At 46.3% G+C, this 21093-nt stretch overlaps 1 protein-coding gene across 6 annotated transcripts in view; it reads right to left on the minus strand.

The window, feature by feature from the left end:
* The window catches only part of psd2 (pleckstrin and Sec7 domain containing 2), a 301948-nt gene that overhangs the window by 236024 nt on the left and 44831 nt on the right, over positions 1 to 21093 (minus strand). For 3 of the 6 annotated variants that reach the window (XM_085995218.1, XM_085995219.1, XM_085995214.1), the window contains exon 2: positions 3991 to 4195. The exons of the other annotated variants lie outside the window; for them this stretch is intronic. The gene's annotated coding sequence lies outside the window, so the exon portion shown is untranslated. The remainder of the gene's footprint in view (positions 1 to 3990; positions 4196 to 21093) is intronic. 6 annotated transcript variants of the gene reach the window in all.

The raw sequence follows: 21093 nt of genomic DNA on the forward strand, positions 1-21093 counted from the left end.
ATCCCAGTCTGGTATAAAAATAAATCAAAAAAGGTGACTCAACCGTGGCTAACAAGGAAAATTAGGGATAACATAAGATCCAAAGAGAGGACATATAAATTGGCCAAAAACAGCAGCAAACCTGAGGATTGGGAGCAGTTTAGGATTCAGCAAAGGAGGACCAAGGGATTAATTAAGAGGGGGAAAATAGATTATGAAAGTAAGCTGGCAGGGAACATAAAAACTGACTGTAAAAGCTTTTATAGATATGTGAAGAGAAAAAGATTGGTGAAGTCAAGCGTGGGTCCATTACAGTCAGAATCAGGGGAATTTATAATGGGGAACAAAGAAATGGCTGACCAATTAAATACATATTTTGGTTCTGTCTTCACAAAAGAGGACACAAGTAACCTCCCAGAGATGTCGGGGAGCATAGGGGCTAATGAGAGGGAGGAACTGAAAGAAATCAGTATTTGTAAGGAAATGGTGTTGGGGAAGTTGACTGGATTGAAGGCCGATAAATCCCCAGGGCCTGATAATCTACATCCTAGGGTACTTAAGGAAGTGGCCCTGGAGATAGTAGATGCATTGCTGGTCATCTTCCAGAACTCGATAGACTCTGAAACAGTACCCATGGATTGGAGGGTAGCTAATGTTACCCAACTATTCAAATAAGGTGGTAGAGAAAAAGCAGGGAATAATAGACCGGTAAGCCTGACATCGGTGGTGGGGAAAATGCTAGAGTCCATTATAAAAGATGTAATAGCAGAGCACTTGGAAAGCAGTAACAGGATCGGACAAAGTCAACATGGATTTACAGAGGGTAAATCGTGCTTGACTAATCTACTGGAATTTTTTGAGGATGTAACTGGTAAAATAGATAAGGGAGAACCAGTGGATGTGGTGTATTTGGACTTTCAGATGGCTTTCGATAAGGTCCCGCATAAGAGATTAGCGTGCAAAATTAAGGCACATGGGATTGGGGGCAAGGTATTGACTTGGCTAGAGAACTGGTTGGCAGATAGAAAGCAAAGAGTTGGAATAAAAGGGTCGTTTTCCGAGTGGCAGGCAGTGACTAGTGGGGTACCGCAGGGATCGGTCCTAGGACCCCAGCTGTTCACGATATATATTAATGATCTGGACGAGGGAATTGGATGTAATATCTCCAAATTTGCAGATGACACAAAGCTGGGTGGGAGGGTGTGCTGTGAGGAGGATGTCCTGAAACTCCAGTACGATTTGGACAGGTTGGGTGGTTGGGCAGAAATGTGGCAAATGCACTATAATGTGGATAAATGTGAGGTTATCCACTTTGGTGGCAAAAACAGGAAGGCAGATTATTATTTGAATGGCAATAGATTGGGAGAAGGGGAAGTGCAAAGAGACCTGGGTGTTCTTGTGCACCAGTCGCTGAAGGTAAACATGCAGGTGCAGCAGGCGGTTAAGAAGGCAAATGGTATGTTGGCCTTCGTAGCGAGAGGGTTCGAGTGCAGGCACAAGGATGTCTTGCTGCAGTTGTACAGGGCCTTGGTGAGACCGCACCTTGAGTATTGTGTGCAGTTTTGGTCGCCTTATCTGAGGAAGGATGTTCTTGCCATGGAAGGAGTGCAGCGAAGATTCACCAGGCTGATATCTGGGATGGCAGGAATGACGTATGAGGAGAGATTGTGTCGATTGGGCTTATACTCACTGGAGTTTAGAAGATTGAGAGGGGATCTCATCGAAACCTATAAAATTCTGTCAGGCCTGGACAGACTAGATGCAGGAAGGATGTTCCCGATGGCCGGGGAGTCCAGAACTAGGGTTCATAATCTAAGGATAAGGGGTAAGCCATTTAGGACAGAAATGAGGAGGAATTTCTTCACCCAGATAGTGGTGAACCTGTGGAATTCTCTGCCACAGAGGGCGGTGGAGGCCAGTTCATTAAATATATTCAAGAAGGAGTTGGATATATTTCTTAAGGCTAAAGGGATCAAGGGATATGGGGAGAAGGCAGGGACAGGGTACTGAATTTGGATGATCAGCCATGATCTCATTGAATGGCGGAGCAGGCTCGAGGGGCCGAATGGCCTACTCCTGCTCCTATCTTCTATGTTTCTATGTTTCTATGTGGTGACTGCCAATCAGATCACTGGACGTGAATGCCAAATGCCTACATACTTAGTTGTGTAGCTGAAAGGATCCAGTGGGAACATTGATGGTAGCCTTTCTCAGGTCTGTGGCAAGGCTGCTGAATAGGTGTGTGGGGAAGCTGACCTGGCAGATTGACTGATGGATTAGCTGTTGTAGCGCCAGCTGATTTTGCTAGCAAAAGGAACATTGGTGAAATTTGTTTGGGAGGACAGATGTAGGCAGGTAGCGAGAGGCACAGCAATAGGTAGTGTACAGTAATCTATTATGGTGGATAAATCAAGGTTCCACTGTAAAATAAATATTTGTACTATTTTAAATCTTATTAAAAATTCCTATAAAAACTCAAATTAATTTTGAATATTTCATATAAAAAATACAGTACCTGCAATGAATTAATTTGCAATATGAATCCTGGCTTTTCTAAACCTACCACAGAAATGGTAGGCTGTTAACCCAGATGTTCAATTTAATAGATATTTTGATCAGAGGTTAACAAAGAATAAAATGTAAATGTAATAAAATTCTAAACACTACATAATAATGCTATAAAGCCATGAGAACTACAACTATCATTTCCACAATCCTTTAGAAGAAACAAATGCTCGGTCAGCAAGTTAAACCTTTGTTGATGCTGACCTTGCGTATTGTTAAAAACCAGGATGTGAGATCATTTTTATATCACAAGTACTGGAAATTGACATACTGTCATACGATTACAATTTTAAAAACTTCTGCAAAAAGAAATGGGTAAACCTTGTAAAATCCAAAGCAATTTAAATGCTATAGAGAAAATAATTATGTAAACTGCATAAAATTACTCGTAATTTTCAAGTAATCTTCCTTGCTTCAAGTACCTTTGATAGTGGTTACCTAAAGCAAATAATTTCTGCCCAAACTGCTAAGATTATTGAACAGAATATATTTATCAAATCTATCAATATCTTTCTGCAGCATAGCCTAGTTTTTCCAAGAGAATGCATGTAGAAAATCATTGAAGCAAACACTGAACAGAAGTATATAAATCAAATATGGGCTCTTTATATTACATGTTCATCTGTACAGCACCACCTGTGTGTTGCATGCTCCCATTTTATAAAGGCAATAAGAATATTATTTGTGGTCCTCAGAACTCAAAGTCATTATATTGCCCATAATGCAACTGTTTGAGCAGCAGAAAAAGAGCAAATTGTCAATATCTATAGTTAAATACTACATGTAAAGAATTAACACATCTAATGTAACATTCTTCCCTTTTTTATTTAAATTAATCTTTAGCATGTAAAAAATAAGCCACGTGCAGAAGGACACAAACGCAAACTCTTCACTGATAATACCCTTCATCAGCCTAGATCCAACTATATTATTTCAGGCTCATAGTACAATCACCATGACAACGATGTGAACTGGCAACTGCAGCTACCACCAGATTGATCTACAACTTCATAGGAATAGATCAATCCTATTGTTAAATAAAAGCAAGATGGATTTCTTTTAAATAGTTTATCTGTGTGCAATTTAAAATAGATTATGAACAATCTGATTTTTGTTTTATCAGCAGTTTTTATTCTACAGAAAATACATGAGTATTATACATTATTTCTTGTAAGCATGCCTAATATAAAATGGTTTTAAATGCATTATACACATTCATTACAATATTCATAAGGTAAAGATCTGGACTCATTCACCGGCAGTAATTCTTGCTCTAGCTCAGATAATATATCAGACCAACATTCAGATGTGAAAATGCAGCCAGAAATTGCCATGTTCTACAGAAATCTATTACACAACAGCTCAACCAGCAACAGAATGTTCTAATAAAGAATCTGTGCTACAGGCAAATAATATAAGACAGTAGTGAATTATATCTACACTTACCAGAACCAGCAGCCTCTTTCAGCACAACACCCTTTTCTCTACAGCCATCCATGCAAAATAATCAGCAGCTGCACACTGGGGCTTATCCCATCCCCCAAACCCTGCCCAGGCACTTCATATGGTATCTTCCTAATTAGAAAGCTCCATTGCACTAGTCTTATCTTCCAGGTGTCACAGAACGGAACAGGGATGTAGGACACAGAATCTGCATAAAGGGGGTAAAGAAAGTGAACAGCGATCACTATATTCTAGCAAGAAAAGACCATAAATAGATAATCTGTATGGACAAGCAGTACAGGGTTGACGAACACCAAACTGTACAAGGAAGGTGTGAGTAAACTGCAGAGTATATTCTACAATAACAGGATTTCCTGATTTTCAGTATTTGTACAGCTAATTCCTAAAATTAATGTGGAATCTTTTAAAACACATATCTCTGAACAGCCTCACTAAGATAAACTAATCGGCAGTTAAAATATGATGAGTTTAAAAAATAAAGCAATGTACCTTGAATTAAAACATCATTTTGATGCAGTAAAATCAGTGTTGTATTCCAGAAATCTTCTCCACTTCCTTTTTGCATTATTCCATCAACTAACTAAAATTATATTATCTTTACTAACCCAATACAGTGCAACTAAACTATTCTCAAAACTATACATAGTCATTGTAGGTTTGATTAAAAATACTAAAATGCTCATTGGTAATTTTGTGGTATCAACAAATCTGACTTAAGATAAAATCACAGTATATCACAAGCAAAGAAAGCAATGTATCAGTGTGTTCAAGGTCAAAGCATAATCAAGCAACAATGAATAAGATGGCAACTCACCATTCAAATGCACAATGTAGATTTTGCTTCTGAAATGTGAGGCAAAATGCTGGTTATAGTGCTATCAGACTTCATCATGTCTGCAGCTGGCCTCAATGATGCAAACATAGAACTAAAAGCATAGCAACTACAGAACAGCCCCATGTTTGAGATGTTTCTGTGCTCAGTTCATTTTCTGTAATGTACAGATGGATCCTGCTGTTCTGACATAATTTACTTAACACATTCTTTAATGAACTAAGCATGTATTGGTTAATTTGTTTGTAATTTTAATTAACTATTATAACAAAATTTGAGGAAGAGAAGGCAGAAATGACAAAACCTAGAAACATTCAAGGAAAAATGGTGAGAGACTAGGAGCTGTGGAGAAGCAAAGGGATTTGTCTGTCCATGTACTCAAATCACTAAAAGCTAATGCACGGGTCCAAAAAGGCTAATGGAATGTTGGCCTTTATCTCAAGAGGTTGGAACAAAAGTGAGAAAGTTATGCTTCAGTTCTACAGAGCCTTGGTCAAATATCATCTGCATTCAGTTTTGGGCACTGCATCTTAGCAAAGATACAATGGCCTTTGAGACAGTACAGCACAGATTCATCAGTATTTCATTTTTCTTAAGTGTTATAGTAGCCTTGCTACACTGCACTCCAAGGCCTAGAAATTCACTGACGCCACTTTTGGGGCGCTAAAGTGGGGCGTCCGCCTCCAAATCTAGGCCACTTCTCCGATATTCATTAGCTTCGCCCTACTAGTTCGGGCGAGCACTAAAACTGCTGTTGGACGCCTCTCTCTGGGCGCTAAGCCGGAGGTGATGATCGATAGCGCCTAGGCCGGGCGCAGCGCAGGTGCGGCCATCTCGTGACTGACAGCAGACACCCTGGCGCCGGCCAGCTCTTAAGGGGGAAGGGTCGACTGTGTCTGCTGCCACGCCCTGGATAGTGGAGCCCTCCAGCTAGGCCTGAACACTGCTGCTGGACCCAAATAGCGCCTGAAGACATGGAGAAGGCCCGTGAACGTGCGCAGCGCTTCTCAGAGCGTGATCTGAGTGTGCTGCTTGCTGCTGTGGAGAAGAGGCGCCATGTTTTGTACCCGGACAATGGCAAGAAGGCGACGGTCCGCGTCTACAGGAGAGCCTGGAGGCACGTCGCCAGCAAGCTGTCAGCCAACAGCGACGTCCCCAGGACCGGTGCCCAATGCCGCAAAAAGATAAATGACCTCACACGCATTGTCAGGGTGAGTACCCTTTCCAATGACCTCCTCATCCTTGCATGTGCACCTCACATTATGGGCAAAGGGACCTGAAAGCTCTAATGGCCAGCCTTCATCCAGCAGCTATGGCACAGGCATGAGCATCAATTGCACATTCTGCACTGAACACACGGGCCAAGCTATTCCACCATGGGAGGCAGTGCACACCAGATCATGGCGACACACTGGCCAGGCTATTCCACCATGGGAGGCAGTGCACAGAAGATCATGGCGACACACTGGCCAGGCTATTCCACCATGGGAGGCAGTGCACACAAGATCACGGCGACACACTGTACTTAGAGGCCGTCCTTTCTCTTGCAGGCCAAGCTGGCGAATAACCGCAGGAGCTGGACTGTGACCGGGGGAGGACGACCCCATTTCCAGCCACTCACCGACCTGCAACATCGCGTGGAGCGCCTCATGGGTCGCTGGGTGATTGGGCCCGTTGCATGTGGAGATGCTGACCCTGTTCTGGGAAGCAATGGTAAGGACATCACCTTTTGCACCTCTCTCGTCCCACTTGCGCATCAGATCTACATCCTTTGCCACTGTCCGACCAATGCGCTGAATGCCACCACTCATGCATCCCGCACTGACGCCCTCTCCTCACTCTAAAGCTACTCTTGTGCCTTCCTGCTTTCAGATGGTCAAGAGGAGGTCCAACTTGCCAGTGACAGACCCTCCGAGGAGGAGCAGGAGGAGGAGCAAGAGGAAGGCGGCCCATCAGGGGAACCCTCAGCCGCGGCCACCCAGGCCAATGTAGGGGACACGTCTTCCCTGGAGGGCAGCGTGGCGGAAGTGTCGAAGGGGAGGGGAGCTCCTGGGGCCTGCGTGCTGCGGAAAGGCGGGAGGGGGGTGGAAGCTCGGCGGCCTTCTCCCCAGAGGGGGGATGCGTCGGAGGGGAGTCCAATTGCTGGGCCCAGCGGCCTCCAGCAATGCAGGAAAGGTCGGCCAGCTCGGCGGCCTTCTCCCCAGAGGGAGAGTCCGGCCTCCAGTCAGGAGATGCTCTTCGCCGAGGAGATGGAGGGCCTCGAAGACTTGTCCGCGGACTCGGAGCGCCGGCACACGGAGCTCATGGCGGTAGTGTCACGGTTGCCTGAGTCCATCGATTCCCTCTCTCGGAGTGTGGCCGAGTTCGGGCCCTTAGAGGCCACCAGTCGGGCGGAATACAGGGCAGATCTTGCAGCGACTGGCCAGGTGATTAGTGGTGCCGTCCAGTCACTGGCTGCTCTGCTGCGGGCAGTGAACAGGTCAACACGGGCACTCACTGCTGCCACACTCGCTGTGTCAGCCAGGCATCGCCAGGGCACCCGGCGCGCTGCAGCAGCACATCGGTCTGTCCCTCGGCAGATTGGTGCGCATGCTGCAGTGCTGGCCCAGGCGAGTGCCAGTGTCTCAGGCGACCAGCGAGCGCCTGCCATCCGCCAGCTTGCCGCCATTCCTCCAGCCGCCACTGCCACTCCCCCAGTGGAGCTGCCAGGAGCTGCTGCAGCGACTGATGCTGGCCAGCCACAGCTGCAGCAATCAACAGCCGGCCGCTCGACGCCCAGACCTCGACTAGGCCGACCCCCAAGGGCATCTGCCGTCACGACATGTGCCCCTCAGGAGCCTGCCCCCAGCCTTGCAGCAGCCAATGGCCTTACTTTGAGGCGGAGCAGCAGGGCGGGCAGGGGCCAGCCAAAGATGGCCAAGGCATCGCCCTAGCGGGCCAAATATTCGAATGTGTGGCCATTTGTGTTTGTTTCTTGAGGCCGAGAATTGGATGTTAGTTTTTTGAAGGCCGATGATGTGATGTTTGTTTTGGACGAAGGCCGAGAATGACGGCCATTTTAGTTGCCCTATTTTGTTAATCCTCCCCAGGTTGTGGGAGCGAGTAATGTGTTTGAGTGTTTTTTGTGGGTTTCCTCTGTTTTTGGTTTTCATGTGGGAAGGGCCCAGAGTTTGTACAATAAAGCATTTTATTTATTCACATTGTCCATGTTTGATCTTTGAAGTGTTTGTTGCCTTAACCGGCTGCAGGCTTGCGGAGCGGCTGCAATCATGTTCTATCATTGGCGCAAGCCATTCCCTGACAGGGGGCCTAGAAGTGACGTTCAATAAGCCGACGACGGGCGGCCCTTGGACCTTGTGCGTCCCTCCTGGGCTGGTACTCCTCGTCCTCGTCGTCCTCATGCTCCTCCTCCTGAGGTGGTGGTCCAACGTGAGGTGGCAGTGCCTGAGTCCTGCGGATAGCCAGGTTGTGCAGCATGCAGCAAACGACGACGAATTGGGAGACTCGATCCTGCGAATACTGGAGGGCTCCCCCGGAGCGATCGAGACAGCGGAACCGTTGCTTGAGCACGCCGATTGTTTGTTCTATGAGGTTCCTCGTCGCTTGATGGCTCTCGTTGTATGCCTCTTCAGCAGGGGTCGTGGGCGCGCGGAGCGGGGTCATGAGCCAGGTACACAAAGGATAGCCTTTGTCCCCGATAAGCCATCCTCTTGGGGGAGGCTGTGCCTGGAACATGTCAGCCACAGTTGTCTGTCGCAGGATAAAGGCATCGTGGCTGCTGCCTGGAAAGCGGGCATTGACAGCTAGGATGCGCTGCCTGTGGTCACACACCAACTGTACATTGAGGGAATGGTAGCCCTTCCGGTTGCGGTAATCCTCGGCATGCTCAAGAGGTGCCCGCAAAGCCACATGCGTGCAGTCAATGGCGCCCTGCACCATGGGGAAGCCCGCTATTCTTGCAAACCCCAGTGCACGCTGCTGCTGCTTGTCCAGGGTCATGGGGAAGGAGATGAATTGATGTCTCCTTCTGAAAAGGGCTTCGGTCACCTGGCGGATGCAGCAATGCACGGCGAACTGGGAGATGTTAGCGATGTCCACAGTAGCGGATTGGAAGGAGCCGGAGGCATAGAAGTTGAGAGCCACCGTCACCTTCACTGCCACCGACAGAGACGTCCTGCGCATCAGCTGTGGCTGCAGATCTCTCTGAAGCAGCCGGCAGATGTCTGCAACCACCTTCTTTCGGAATCGCAGCCTCCTAACACACGTCGCAGCAGACATGGTCAGATAGGAGGTCTGCTGGCGGTATACCCTGCGTGGGTAAGGCCTCAGTTGGCGACGCCTGTTGCCCCCTCTGCGTCTAGCCAGGGCTGCCACTCTCTCACGGCGTCTGTAAGCCCTTCTGGCATAAGGCTGAAATTCAGCGTTGCCACCCAATGCAGCCCCCATTATATGCTGGCAAACACTGAGCTCTGAATGAAGGCTAAGATAATTGGTAAGCTCTGGCCTGAGCCAAAAATACCTGTCCAAGTGTTGGTCCAAACCAGTAAACTCTCCTCCTTGGTCTCTGTCCAAAAAACCGTTGCACAAGAGTGAATGCTGCAAAATGGCTGGCCTTTATACTGCTGGGTAAGTGCCCTTTAATTAGCTCCCCCCGGCCCGGCTGGCCTGTGTACCGTTCCACTTCACAGTCACTCGGGACGCCCGGCGCACAATGGGCCGGCGCGAGTGAAGTTCCGGCTTGGGGCGCACAAAGGGCGTTGCACTATTATATGACGTCATGATCTGCGCGCGCAGCAGGGCGCGCGCTAAGACTTTGCGCCGGCGCTAAATGTGTCCTGAAGTTGGGGAGAGGCGCAGATCGCGCTGCGCCCAGGCGATAAGCGCCTAGCGCTCGAGATCTACTCCCCCTAAGGCGCTAACGGCTGGCGCGCCCAACTGAATTTCTAGGCCCAAATCTTTCCAAATGTTGTCCACATTTTGGAAAGTATAAAGTTGTAGCTTATTATTAGTCTGTTTAATTAATTCACAATACATAAGGGGGGAAAAATTTGGCTGCGTTGCACCTCCCGTTAGGGCGCAAAGCAAATAGTGCCCGGGCGCAGTGCTGCCAGTGCCTCCCACAAAATTCAGCAGGAGGTTAGCGGCGGCGGTAACCGTTAGCGCCCCGCGGTGCTGTGCCGCCGGCGATGATGTCATCACCGTGCGCAGCACCCCGCTCGCGATCTTCGGTGACGTCCCCCAGACATGGTGGCATAGTGGTTAGCACTGTTGCCTCACAGCACCAGGGACCCGGGTTCGAATCCGGCCTCGGGCGACTGTCTGTGTGGAGTTTGCACATTCTCCCCGTGTTTGCGTGGGTTTCCTCCGGGTGCTCCGGTTTCCTCCCACAGTCCAAAGATGTGCGGGTTAGGTTGATTGGCTATGATAAATTGACCCTTAGTGTTAGAGGGATTAAATATGTGGGGATAGGGTGGGATATGTGTTGGTGTAGGGGTTACGGGGATCGGGTGGGATATGTGTCGGTGCAGGCTCGATGGGCCGAAATGGCCTCTATCTGCACTGTGGGGTTTCTGTGATTTCTGTGAACTTATCACTGGACGCCATGTCCGACAGGGTCAGGGGGGCCTACCTGCGGCCGAGGTGGCGCTAGTTAAAGGGGAGGTGACAGGCAGCCATTTTTGTTGCTGGCCGCCTGCCAGCACTTGCCCCCGTTGCTGTCCCCGGCCCCCCATGAAGTCCCCCCGCGGGGTGCCGGCTGCTCTCCATGAGCCCGGCACTCCTCTTGAGTGCTGGGCTCGTTTGCCGGCACTCCCGATCCCTGGTGGCCCAGCTGGGCGCTGGGCCACACTGCGCCAAGCCCCTCTCCTTTAAGAAGGGGAGGAAGGCCCTGCAGTACCGTGGCGCGATGTGCCGCAGCGATATTCCCTCGCAGCACCCCAAGAGGGAGACGGGCCGCTTCCATTCAATTACGGCCGCGGGGGCACTAATTTTTTCGGGGCACTAAAAGTAGCGCCCCAGCGAAGTTAGCGCCCCAAAGGGGGCGCAACTCAAATTTTCCCCCAAGGAATTCAGAAACCAGTTGCATTCAAAATCATGAAACCCAGCCTAACTTGATATAGATATTGCTAACATTTGATTAGTTGCGCTTAAGGCTACAGACTGGAGGGAAGAGCCAAAACACATTCAAACAAAATATACTGTGTGATTGCTCAGTTATATGTATGACTGCAGTTACTTTTCAATTTAGCTAAGTTATTTGATATGTATTGAATTTGGATATTGTTAATTGAACACTAGAGGGCCTCTAATGGAAGCAAGCATACTGATTACACTCCAGAATTTCCTCTTATACTATTTGTTATAACTAAAGAAAATGTTGCAGAGAGTCTAAAATAAAAGCAGCCATGACGTTACCACACCAACTGGCGTGCTCACGGAAACAGTTGGCGACAAGTATAATGGATAATGTTATTCACTGCAATTTTTGTTTAACTTGTCAATATTGGTTGGAAATTTCGAGGACCGAATGAGGTCTAGCTGGTCTGATTATGCAGAAAGACTTAATTTTTATTTTGAGGCAAATTAACTTAAAATGGATGCCAAGAGAGAGCATTTTTGCCTACTATCTGTGGACCTGCAATGTACACATTGATTAAGAATGAAAATCGCTTCTGCCCAGCCTACAAGTCAAAACGTATGAGGAGTTAGTCCCGTGAAAGAATATCTGAGCCGAAAGCCATTCATTATTGCGGAATGGTTCAAGTTTACCATGGCCATGTGGTAAAAATAATCATCATATAGACCAACGTGTTTTAAGCAGGCTAAATATCATAATTGCACGGAATCAGGCCACTTAGCTAAGTGTTGCCAGAAGTCAGAAGGTGCTGCTAGATTGGAAGCAGGGAGAAGAAATGATGGCCCCAAATCATAGCATAGTACTGTACTGTGAGAAATAAATAGAAGAAAAGACAAAAAAATGTCCATTACATTGATTCCAACAAGGAACCTGAAAACGAAACCGTATCACAGATAAAGAGACATGTTTTCTTGCATATTCCATAAAAAAGGGGCAACACAAAATTGTGGTTCACATCGGGACAGAAGGTGTAAAATTTTAATTTGAATTGGATATGGGGGCTGCAATAGCTATTACATCATCAAAAGCATATTAAGAACATTTTTGGAAAATTGCCCTATCGAAAAAAAAAGGAATTTTGCAGAGAAGTTATTCTGGACACCCATTTCCCATCCTTGGGGAAAGTAAAACACGAAAATCAGACAAAACTTCCCTTATTGATGAGCCAAGACTGACTTCATAGCCTGAAGTTAAACTGGGCCAGTTTTAAGAAAATCAATACTCCCAAGACCCGTGGACATACTTATGGATGAGCACAAGTCCTTATTCAGTCCAAAACTTGGTGCATCAAAATATATTCAAATGCACCTTAATGTGAAGGGTGGGGAGGGAGGGGGGCAAAAAATGTTAAGCCCAGAGCAGTGCCCTATGTTCTAAATGAAAGGATATCAGCAGAATAAGATCAACATGGAGTATGAGGGATTAATCGAGAAAGTCGACCAGTGACTGGGCAAGCCTGATCGTGCCTGTAGTAAAAACTGATGGGTGGCATTAGAATTTGTGGTGACTATCGTATAGGATTGAACCCTAGTTTGGATATTCATGAATACCCCCATGCCAAGGCTGAAGAGTTATTTACTGGAAGAAAGGTACATACACATTTTAATATTTTTAAACCTGACTTGGAAACATCAGTGTTGAGAAGTAAACTTTGTAATGCTGGATCACCAACTTTGAAGCAATATTGTGTGGGAGAAAAAGAGTATTATATCTTGATTTCCCTGGGAATGTGAAAAAATGGAATGTTGGTGTTATTGAACAGGACATTGGTTTTAGTTTTGGTGGATGGTTTGCTGTGGAAGCGCCCTAAGAATCAATTATGAGAACTGCATTGATCTGCTGCTTTTGATGAACAAAATTATAATGTTGTGCGTGGCCAATGCCTATTTCACCCAAGGAGGTAGCTGTTACCACTCAATGGTTTCCCTGTTGTAAATAATGATTTTACATAGTGATTTTCAAATGTTTATATGTTGATATAAAAAGTGTAACTCAAAATCGTGATGCAGGAAGGTTTGAAGACAGGAAGTGCACACTGTATGCAAGATTTTGATTAACAAATGTAGACAGAACTATTATTTCCTTGTTGAATCAATTTGTTTGATGTCTGCAATGAGGTTAAATAAGATGCTTTTCCTCTTTTCAAAAGCATGAAAAAGTTTCTGGAGACGCAACAGGGTAGATCCAATAGCACCCCCCCCCACCCAGTACAAATACTAATAAAAAAGCAAAAAGTGCAACTGCCAACTGGTGTATTTGTTGATAGGCCTAGAAATTTGTTTCAATCGGTGGTGCAAAACGGACGGTATCGGATCGGCCGCCCGTTACACGCAGCACCTGATATTCAGTTCGATTGCAGTCACTGGAACTGACTATCAGGCAGTGCCTGTAACAGTCGGTCAATCCGATACCGCCCGTTTTGCGCCACTGCCCGAGACTAATTTTTAGGCCCCATTTTTGTTTCTATTTTTCCAATGTAACTAAATTGTTTGCTTATCATTAGTCTTCCATTATGATGAAGGGCATACACCCAAAATGTTAACCTGTCTTTTCTCTTTACAGATTACATAAGAACATAAAAAATAGCAGCAAGAGTAGGCCATTCGCCCCCTCAAGCCCAATCCAGGAATCAGTCTGGTGAACCTTCGTTGCACTCCCTCTAAGGCAAGTATATCCTTCCTCAGGTAAGGAGACCAAGACTGTACACAGTACTCTAGGTGTGCTCTCACCAAGGCCCGATATCATTGCAGTAAAACTTCTTTACTCTTATACTCCAATCCTTTTGTAACAAAGGCTTTCCTAATTGCTTGCTATACCTGCATATTAATTTTCTGTGATTCTTGTACAAGGACAGCCAGGGCCCTTTGAATACCAACATTTCCCAAAATCTCACCATTTAAAAAATATTCTGCTTTTCTATTTTTCCGACCAAAGTGGATAACTTCACATTTCTCCACATTATATTCTATCTGCCATGTTCTTGCCCACTCACTTAACCTGTCCATATCCCTTTGCAGCCTCTTTGCATCCTCCTCACAACTTACTTTCCCAACGATCTTTGTATCGTCAGCAAAGTTGGATACATTACACTCGGTCCCCTCATCTAAGTCATTGATATAGATTGTAAATTGTTGAGGCCCAAGCACTGATCCTTGCGGTACCCCACTAGTTACAGCCTGCCAACTCGAAAATGACCAGTTTATTCTTACTCTGTTTTCTGTCCATTAAACAATCCCCAATTCCATGAGCCCTAATTCTGTGTAATAACCTCTTGTGTGGCACCTTATCGAATGCTTTCTGAAAATTCAAATACACCACATCCACTGGTTCCCCCTTATCTACCCTGTTTGTTACAACCTCAAAAAACTCTTAACAGATTTGTCAAACACAATTTCCCTTTCGTAAATTCGTGTTGACTCTGCCCAATCATAATATGATTTTCTAAGTGCCGTTACCCTGTTCCTAAAAATTGATTCTAGCATTTTCCCTACTACTGATGTCAGGCTAATTGGCCTATTGTTCCGTTTTCTCTCTCCCTCCCTTCTTGAATAGCGATGTTACATTTGCTGCCTTCCAATCCGCAGGGACCATTCTAGAATCTAGGGAATTCTGGATGATCAAAACCAATGCACCACTATCTCTGTAGCCACCTCTTTTAAAACCCTAGGATGTAGGCCATTAGGTCCAGGGGGTTTGTCGGCTTTTAGTCGTATTAATTTCTCCAGTATAAAGCAATCACTGGGAGGGAATCTACATTTAAATACAGACAAGCTTCAGAAAATCAATGCATTTTGCTGAATCCACCAGTAAGTGGCACCGACACAGATGGCCGTAAATCGAACTCCTGGCGAATATTTGGAAGGTAGCTATGTTCACCACTACACCAGCATCACTCACTGCACACTTGTCTTTCTGGCTGATCTGCAGCATTTTCTGTTTTTATTCCAGTGAAGATACTCTTGAGGCTATGAGGCACAAATAACTCACCTAAGAGGGTAATCTAAATTGGAGGCCAAAGTGTCTAGGATAAGAAGGGGAGAAAAGATCTAAAAACGTAATAAGTACCACAATGCGATCTTCCCTTTTCATGTCCCGGGTTTGACTTTCTAGCAAATTATACAGTCCCAGCACAACATCACCTGCTGCTCCTCATGTGCTTCATGTTTCTGTGTCTCACTGACCTGATCTCAGCTGCTGGCTGCTCTTAAAAGTGCACTTCAGATTTTACATTGAAAATGAATGACTCAAAGGGCTTGTCTCCTTGTGTCTCAATATCAGCACTTCATTGTGTCACTTCAGACTATGTAGTTTAGTTTGGGGGCATCAACAAAGGAATCCAAACCCTTCATCTGTGCAGTACTGCGCAATTACCCAACCAAGCTGCAGACTACCATGGAGAATGTAGCCAGTCCAGGGCCTTAAGCACCAAAGCCCCTGTTGGCTAAGGTTCTAACCTCAGGCTTGGTTTCACTCACAAAGGCTTCAATTGATGCTATGGAAAATTAATCTCCAGTCTACTGCAGTTGGTCTACTTTGAATTAATGAAGTTGAGACAGCCATAACGCAGGGCTTCAAACTGCCTCATTGCTGTCCAGAAGACTGCTCCCATACAGATCTCTGGCTACGCTGAGGGAGTGTCCAGCAGCAGGGGAATAGCCGGAGTTGGCACAGATGATGAAGATGTTTCTCAGGGCAATGCCACATCCCACCTCTCTGCTGCCTCACTCAAATGACTACATTTGCTTTTGACTATTGTAGAGTTACCGATTGTACATGCTCAGCAGCCGCTTCATCACTAGCTTTGGCACCTTCACTTGCAGAGATGTCTTTTGACCAAGAGAAGGAGGGATTGAGCCATCTCATCCTTAGATAGAAGTAATAACAACCATCAACCATCTTCCAAACCATTCTCCTTGCACTAGCAAAACATTGAGAAGGAGCTCAAGATTAAGAAGTAGATAATAAACACCTCACATTTTGACTAAAGCTAAGCATTGCAGCAAAACACACTTAATGCAGTCATTATACACTGCAAATTTAATAACTTGAACTGGCTGATATTAGATAGTGTCCTGACAGTTCTCTTGGTTGAGATTATTGGAGGGAAATGAGATTTTATTTACGACTACTAATACAGTTAGGTGAATGGAGGGTAGAGCCATCGTTTCAGCCTGTTCTTGCCCCATGAAACTTATCTCTTCCTATCTCGACTCTATCTTTCCTCCCTGATATACCTTAAATAGCTACAGAGACTGGTAGTTATAACTCAAACAGTTGGCTTTTAATAGCTTAGAACTGGACAGAACAGAACACACATGTTAGCCTTCTGACCAGCTTCTCAGAAGTGAACTAGGAGGCGGAGCCAGGAGCGAAGTAACAGATCAGGACAATCAATGGCACAGCAGAGTGGTATACAGTACATCAGCATTCCTGGCCAACCAAGAAAACAGCAGGGTTACAATAGATTACAATAGGAACCGATACACAGGTAGAATAAGGTATATACTTATAAGACTTATTTCACCACACTCCCCTTGTCCAGTCTCTTCCCAACTACATCTGCGACTCTTCTGACACCCTCCGCCATTTTAACAGTTTCCAGTTTCCTGGCCCCCAACTGCCTCCTTTTCACCACGGACGTACAATCCCTCTACACCTCCATCCCCCATCAGGGTGGCCTGAGGGAGCTCCGCTTCTTCCTTGAACAGAGGCTCAACCAGTCCCCATCCACCACCACCCTCCTCCGCCTGGCTGAACTTGTTCTCACATTGAACAACTTCTCCTTTAACTCCACTCATTTCCTCTAAATTAAAGGTGTTGCTATGGGTACCCGCATGGGTCATAGCTATGCCTGCCTTTTCGTAGGATATGTGGAACACTCTCTGTTCCAGTCCTACTCGGGTCCCCTCCCTCACCTCTTTTTCCGGTACATTGATGACTGTATCGGTGCCGTTTCCTGCTCTCACCCTGAACTAGACAATTTCATTTACTTTGCCTCCAATTTCCACCCTTCCCTCACCTTCACATGGTCCATCTCCGACTCTTCCCTTCCCTTCCTCGACTTCTCTGTCTCCATCTCTGGGGATAGGTTATTGACCAACATTCACTACAAGCCCACTGGAAGTTCTGCTCTTCTCTTCGACGGGATCTCTGTTTGGCTCTTCAACCTTGTTCATCTTCATTACTTTCAGTTTCCCTTCTCATGTTTGATCAGGTATTGTCTCTTTTACTTCTTTTGTTCGATCGCAGCCCTGCCTTCGATCTATTTTATTTTCTTTCCTGTTTTGAAGAAGGGTTTCGACCCGAAACGTCAACTCAAATTTCTCTCCACGGATGTTGCCTGACCTGCTGAGTTTTTCCAGCAATTTCTGTTGTTATTTCGGACTTCCACAGCTACCTGGACGACACTTCCTCCCACCCTGCCTCCTGTAAGGGCTCCATTCCATTCTCCCAGTTTCTCCGTCTCCGCCGCATCTGCTCCGACGATGCCACCTTCCACGCCAGTGCTTCCGACATGTCTTCCTTTTTCCTCAACCGAGGATTCCCCTCTACCGTGGTTGACGTGTCCGTTCTATCTTCCGCACTTCTGCCCTCACCCCTGCCACTCCCTCCCGGAACCATGATAGGGTTCCCCTTGTCCTCACCTTTCACCCCACCAACCTCCACATTCAATAGATCATCCTCCGTCATTTCCGCCACCTCCAACGTGATCCCACCACCAAACACATCTTCCCCTCCCCTTTCAGCATTCCGTAGGAACCACTCCCTCCGAGACACCCTAGTCCACTCCTCTATCACCCCCAGCACCCCTTCCCCTTCGCCCAGCACCTTCCCGTGCAAGCGCAGGAGATGCAACACCTGCCCTTATCCCTCCCCCCTTCCCACTGTCCAGGGTCCCAAACACCCCTTCCAGGTGAAACAGTGATTTACTTGTACTTCTTGCAATCTAGTATACTGTATTCGCTGCTCACGATGTGGATTCCTCTACAATGGGGAGACCAAACGCAGATTTGGTGACCGCTTTGCGGAACACCTCCATTCAGTCCATAAGGGTGACCCCGAGCTTCCGGTCACCTGTCATTTCAATTCACCGCTCCATTCCCACTCAGACCTCACCATCCTCGGCCTCTTACACTGTTCCACGGAAGCTCAGCGTAAGCTCGAGGAACAGCACCTCATCTTCCGATTAGGCACTTTACAGCCTTCCGGACTCAATATAGAGTTCAACAATTTCAGATCATAACCTCAGCCCCTATCATATTTTTATACATTTTTTATCCACACTTTTGGTTTGTGCCTTTTCCCTTTTTTTTTCTCTCCCACATGGCAGCTGTCTTTCATTCTGGCAGCGTATTTCACACTTCATCGAGAGCCATCCCTTGTTTCTTTACCTGTCCTATTACCATCTCGTCTCGTCTTGAATATCTCTTAATGTCTCTTCACCCCCCACAAACCTTCCCTTTTGTTCTTTCATCCCCTCCCCCATTTCCCAGCCCCCAAACTTGCTTTTTAATCTGTTTCATTTCCTGCTTTTTTCTCAGTTCTGACGAAGGGTCTTCGACCTGAAACGTTGACTCTGTTTCTCTCCACGGATGTTGCCTGGCCTGCTGAGTTTTTCCAGCATTTTCTGTTGTTATTTCGGATTTCCAGCATCCGCAGTATTTTGCTATTGTGCTATCGGAATGGAGGGAAAGCTTTATTTTACGTGGGAGTGAGGATTGCTATACATTGGTGATAAAGATTATTAATAAAAGGTTTGGGCAGTTGGATCCTATCTAATGACTGCAACATCAGAGCAGTTCATTCAGTAGGTGATTCCTCTCTCTTAATCAGCCTAATCTTCACAGAACTTCACAGAAACCCCACAGTGCAGATAGAGGCCATTTCGGCCCATCGAGCCTGCACCGACACATATCCCACCCAATCCCCGTAACCCCTACACCAACACATATCCCACCCTATCCCCGTAACCCCACATATTTAATCCCCCTAACACTAAGTGTCAATTTATCATAGCCAATCAACCTAACCCGCACATCTTTGGACTGTGGGAGGAAACCGGAGCACCCGGAGGAAACCCACGCAAACACGGGGAGAATGTGCAAACTCCACACAGACAGTCGCCCGAGGCCGGATTCGAACCCGGGTCCCTGGTGCTGTGAGGCAACAGTGCTAACCACTATGCCACCGTGCTGCCGTCTTCATCTTCAAGGTGCCTTCTGTATAGTCTTTGACTAGGCGAATCTGCAGCACTCTGATCAGTCCAAGCATTGTAATTGTTGTTTCAGGATGTCAAAGTGTGTTCTACTAAAACCCTGGTGGATGCACAGGATGCAATGTAGCTATCCTGAGCGCTTGCCTATTGATACAACATTGGCAGTTGCCAGTCATATCATTGGTCTTCCAAAACCATGTCGAAAGTTTTCTCAGCCCTTTAAATAAAACTAGCACCACTGTTCAACCTTAAGGTCAGTGTCAGACCCCATATATTTCCATCACAAAGGTCACTTGCATCCACCTTCACAACATTGCCTGCCTCCATTCCTACCTCAGCCCCTCTGCCACTGAAATCCTCTTGCATGTCTTCATTGCCTCCACATTTGATAACTAAAGAAAACAAGTGTCCATAGCAGTACTCATTTCATAAAGGCGCTCCACTTATTAGATGCTATTCACCCCTTCTAATCACATTATGGGAAGGACTTCTCATTTAAATGAAATCGTAGCCTTTAAATGTCCCTTGTATGCAATCTGTGTGCAGTCTCCAAACGTTGGAATCACCTCCCTGCCGCATAAGAACATAACATAAGAACATAAGAAGTAGGAGCAGGAGTAGGCCATACGGCCCCTCGGGCCTGCTCCGCCATTCAATAGGATCATGGCTGATCCGAACCTAGACTCACATCCACTTCCCTGCCCACTCCCCATAACCCCTAATTCCTTTATCAGCTAGGAAACTGTCTATCTCCGTTTTAAATTTATTTAATGTCGCAGCTTCCACAGCTCTGAGGTACCAAATTCCATAGATTTACTACCCTCTGAGTGAAGAAGTTTCTACTCATCTCAGTTCTGAAAGGGCAGCCCCTTATTCTAAGATTATGCCCCCTTGTTCTAGTCTCACCCATCAGTGGAAACATCCTCCCCGCATCCACCCGATCAAGCCCCCTCACAATCTTATATGTTTCGATAAGATCGCCTCTCATTCTTCTGAATTCCAATGAGTAGAGGCCCAACCTACTCAACCTTTCCTCATAAGTCAACCCCCTCATCTCCGGAATCAACCAAATGAACCTTCTCTGAACTGCCTTGAGAGCAAGTATATCTTTTCTTAAATATGGAAACCAAAACTGTACGCAATATTCCAGGTGTGGCCTCACCAGTACCCTGTATAACTGAAGCAAGACTTCCCTGCTTTTATACTCCATCCCCCTTGCAATAAAAGCCAAGATTCCATTGGCCTTCCTGATCACCTGCTGTACCTGCATACTAACCTTCTGTGTTTCATGCACCAGGACCCCCAGATCCCTTTGTACTGTAGCACTTTGCAGTTTCTCTCCATTTAGATAATAACTTGCTCTTTGATTTTTTCTGCCAAAGTGCATAACCTCACACTTTCCAACATTATATTCCATCTGCCAAATTTCTGCCCACTCACTTAGCCTGTCTATGTCCTTTTGCAGGTTTGTATGTCCTCCTCACTCACTGCTTTCCCTCCCATCTTTGTATCGTCGGCAAACTTGCATATGTTGCACTTGGTCCCCTCCTCCAAATCGTTAATATAGATTGTAAAGAGTTGGGGTCCCAGCACTGACCCCTGCGGAACACCACTAGTTACTGATTGCCAACCCGAGAATGAACCATTTATCCCAACTCTGTTTTCTGTTAGATAGCCAATCTTCCACCCATGCCAGTATATTACCCCCAATCCCGTGATTTTTTATCTTGTGCAGTAATCTTTTGTGTGGCACCTTGTCAAATGCTTTTTGGAAGTCCAAATACACCACATCCACTGGTTCCCCTTTATCCACCCTGTTTGTTACGCATTTTGGCATACTATACCCATCAGATGCATAGTAAGCCTCAGGCCTCCATGCTCAATACAGAGCTGCTGTGCCCA

The sequence above is a fragment of the Somniosus microcephalus genome, chromosome 8 (assembly GCF_052327205.1).
Source record: "Somniosus microcephalus isolate GS21.2 chromosome 8, FLI_Smic_1.0, whole genome shotgun sequence".
Classification (NCBI taxonomy): Eukaryota; Metazoa; Chordata; class Chondrichthyes; order Squaliformes; family Somniosidae; genus Somniosus; species Somniosus microcephalus.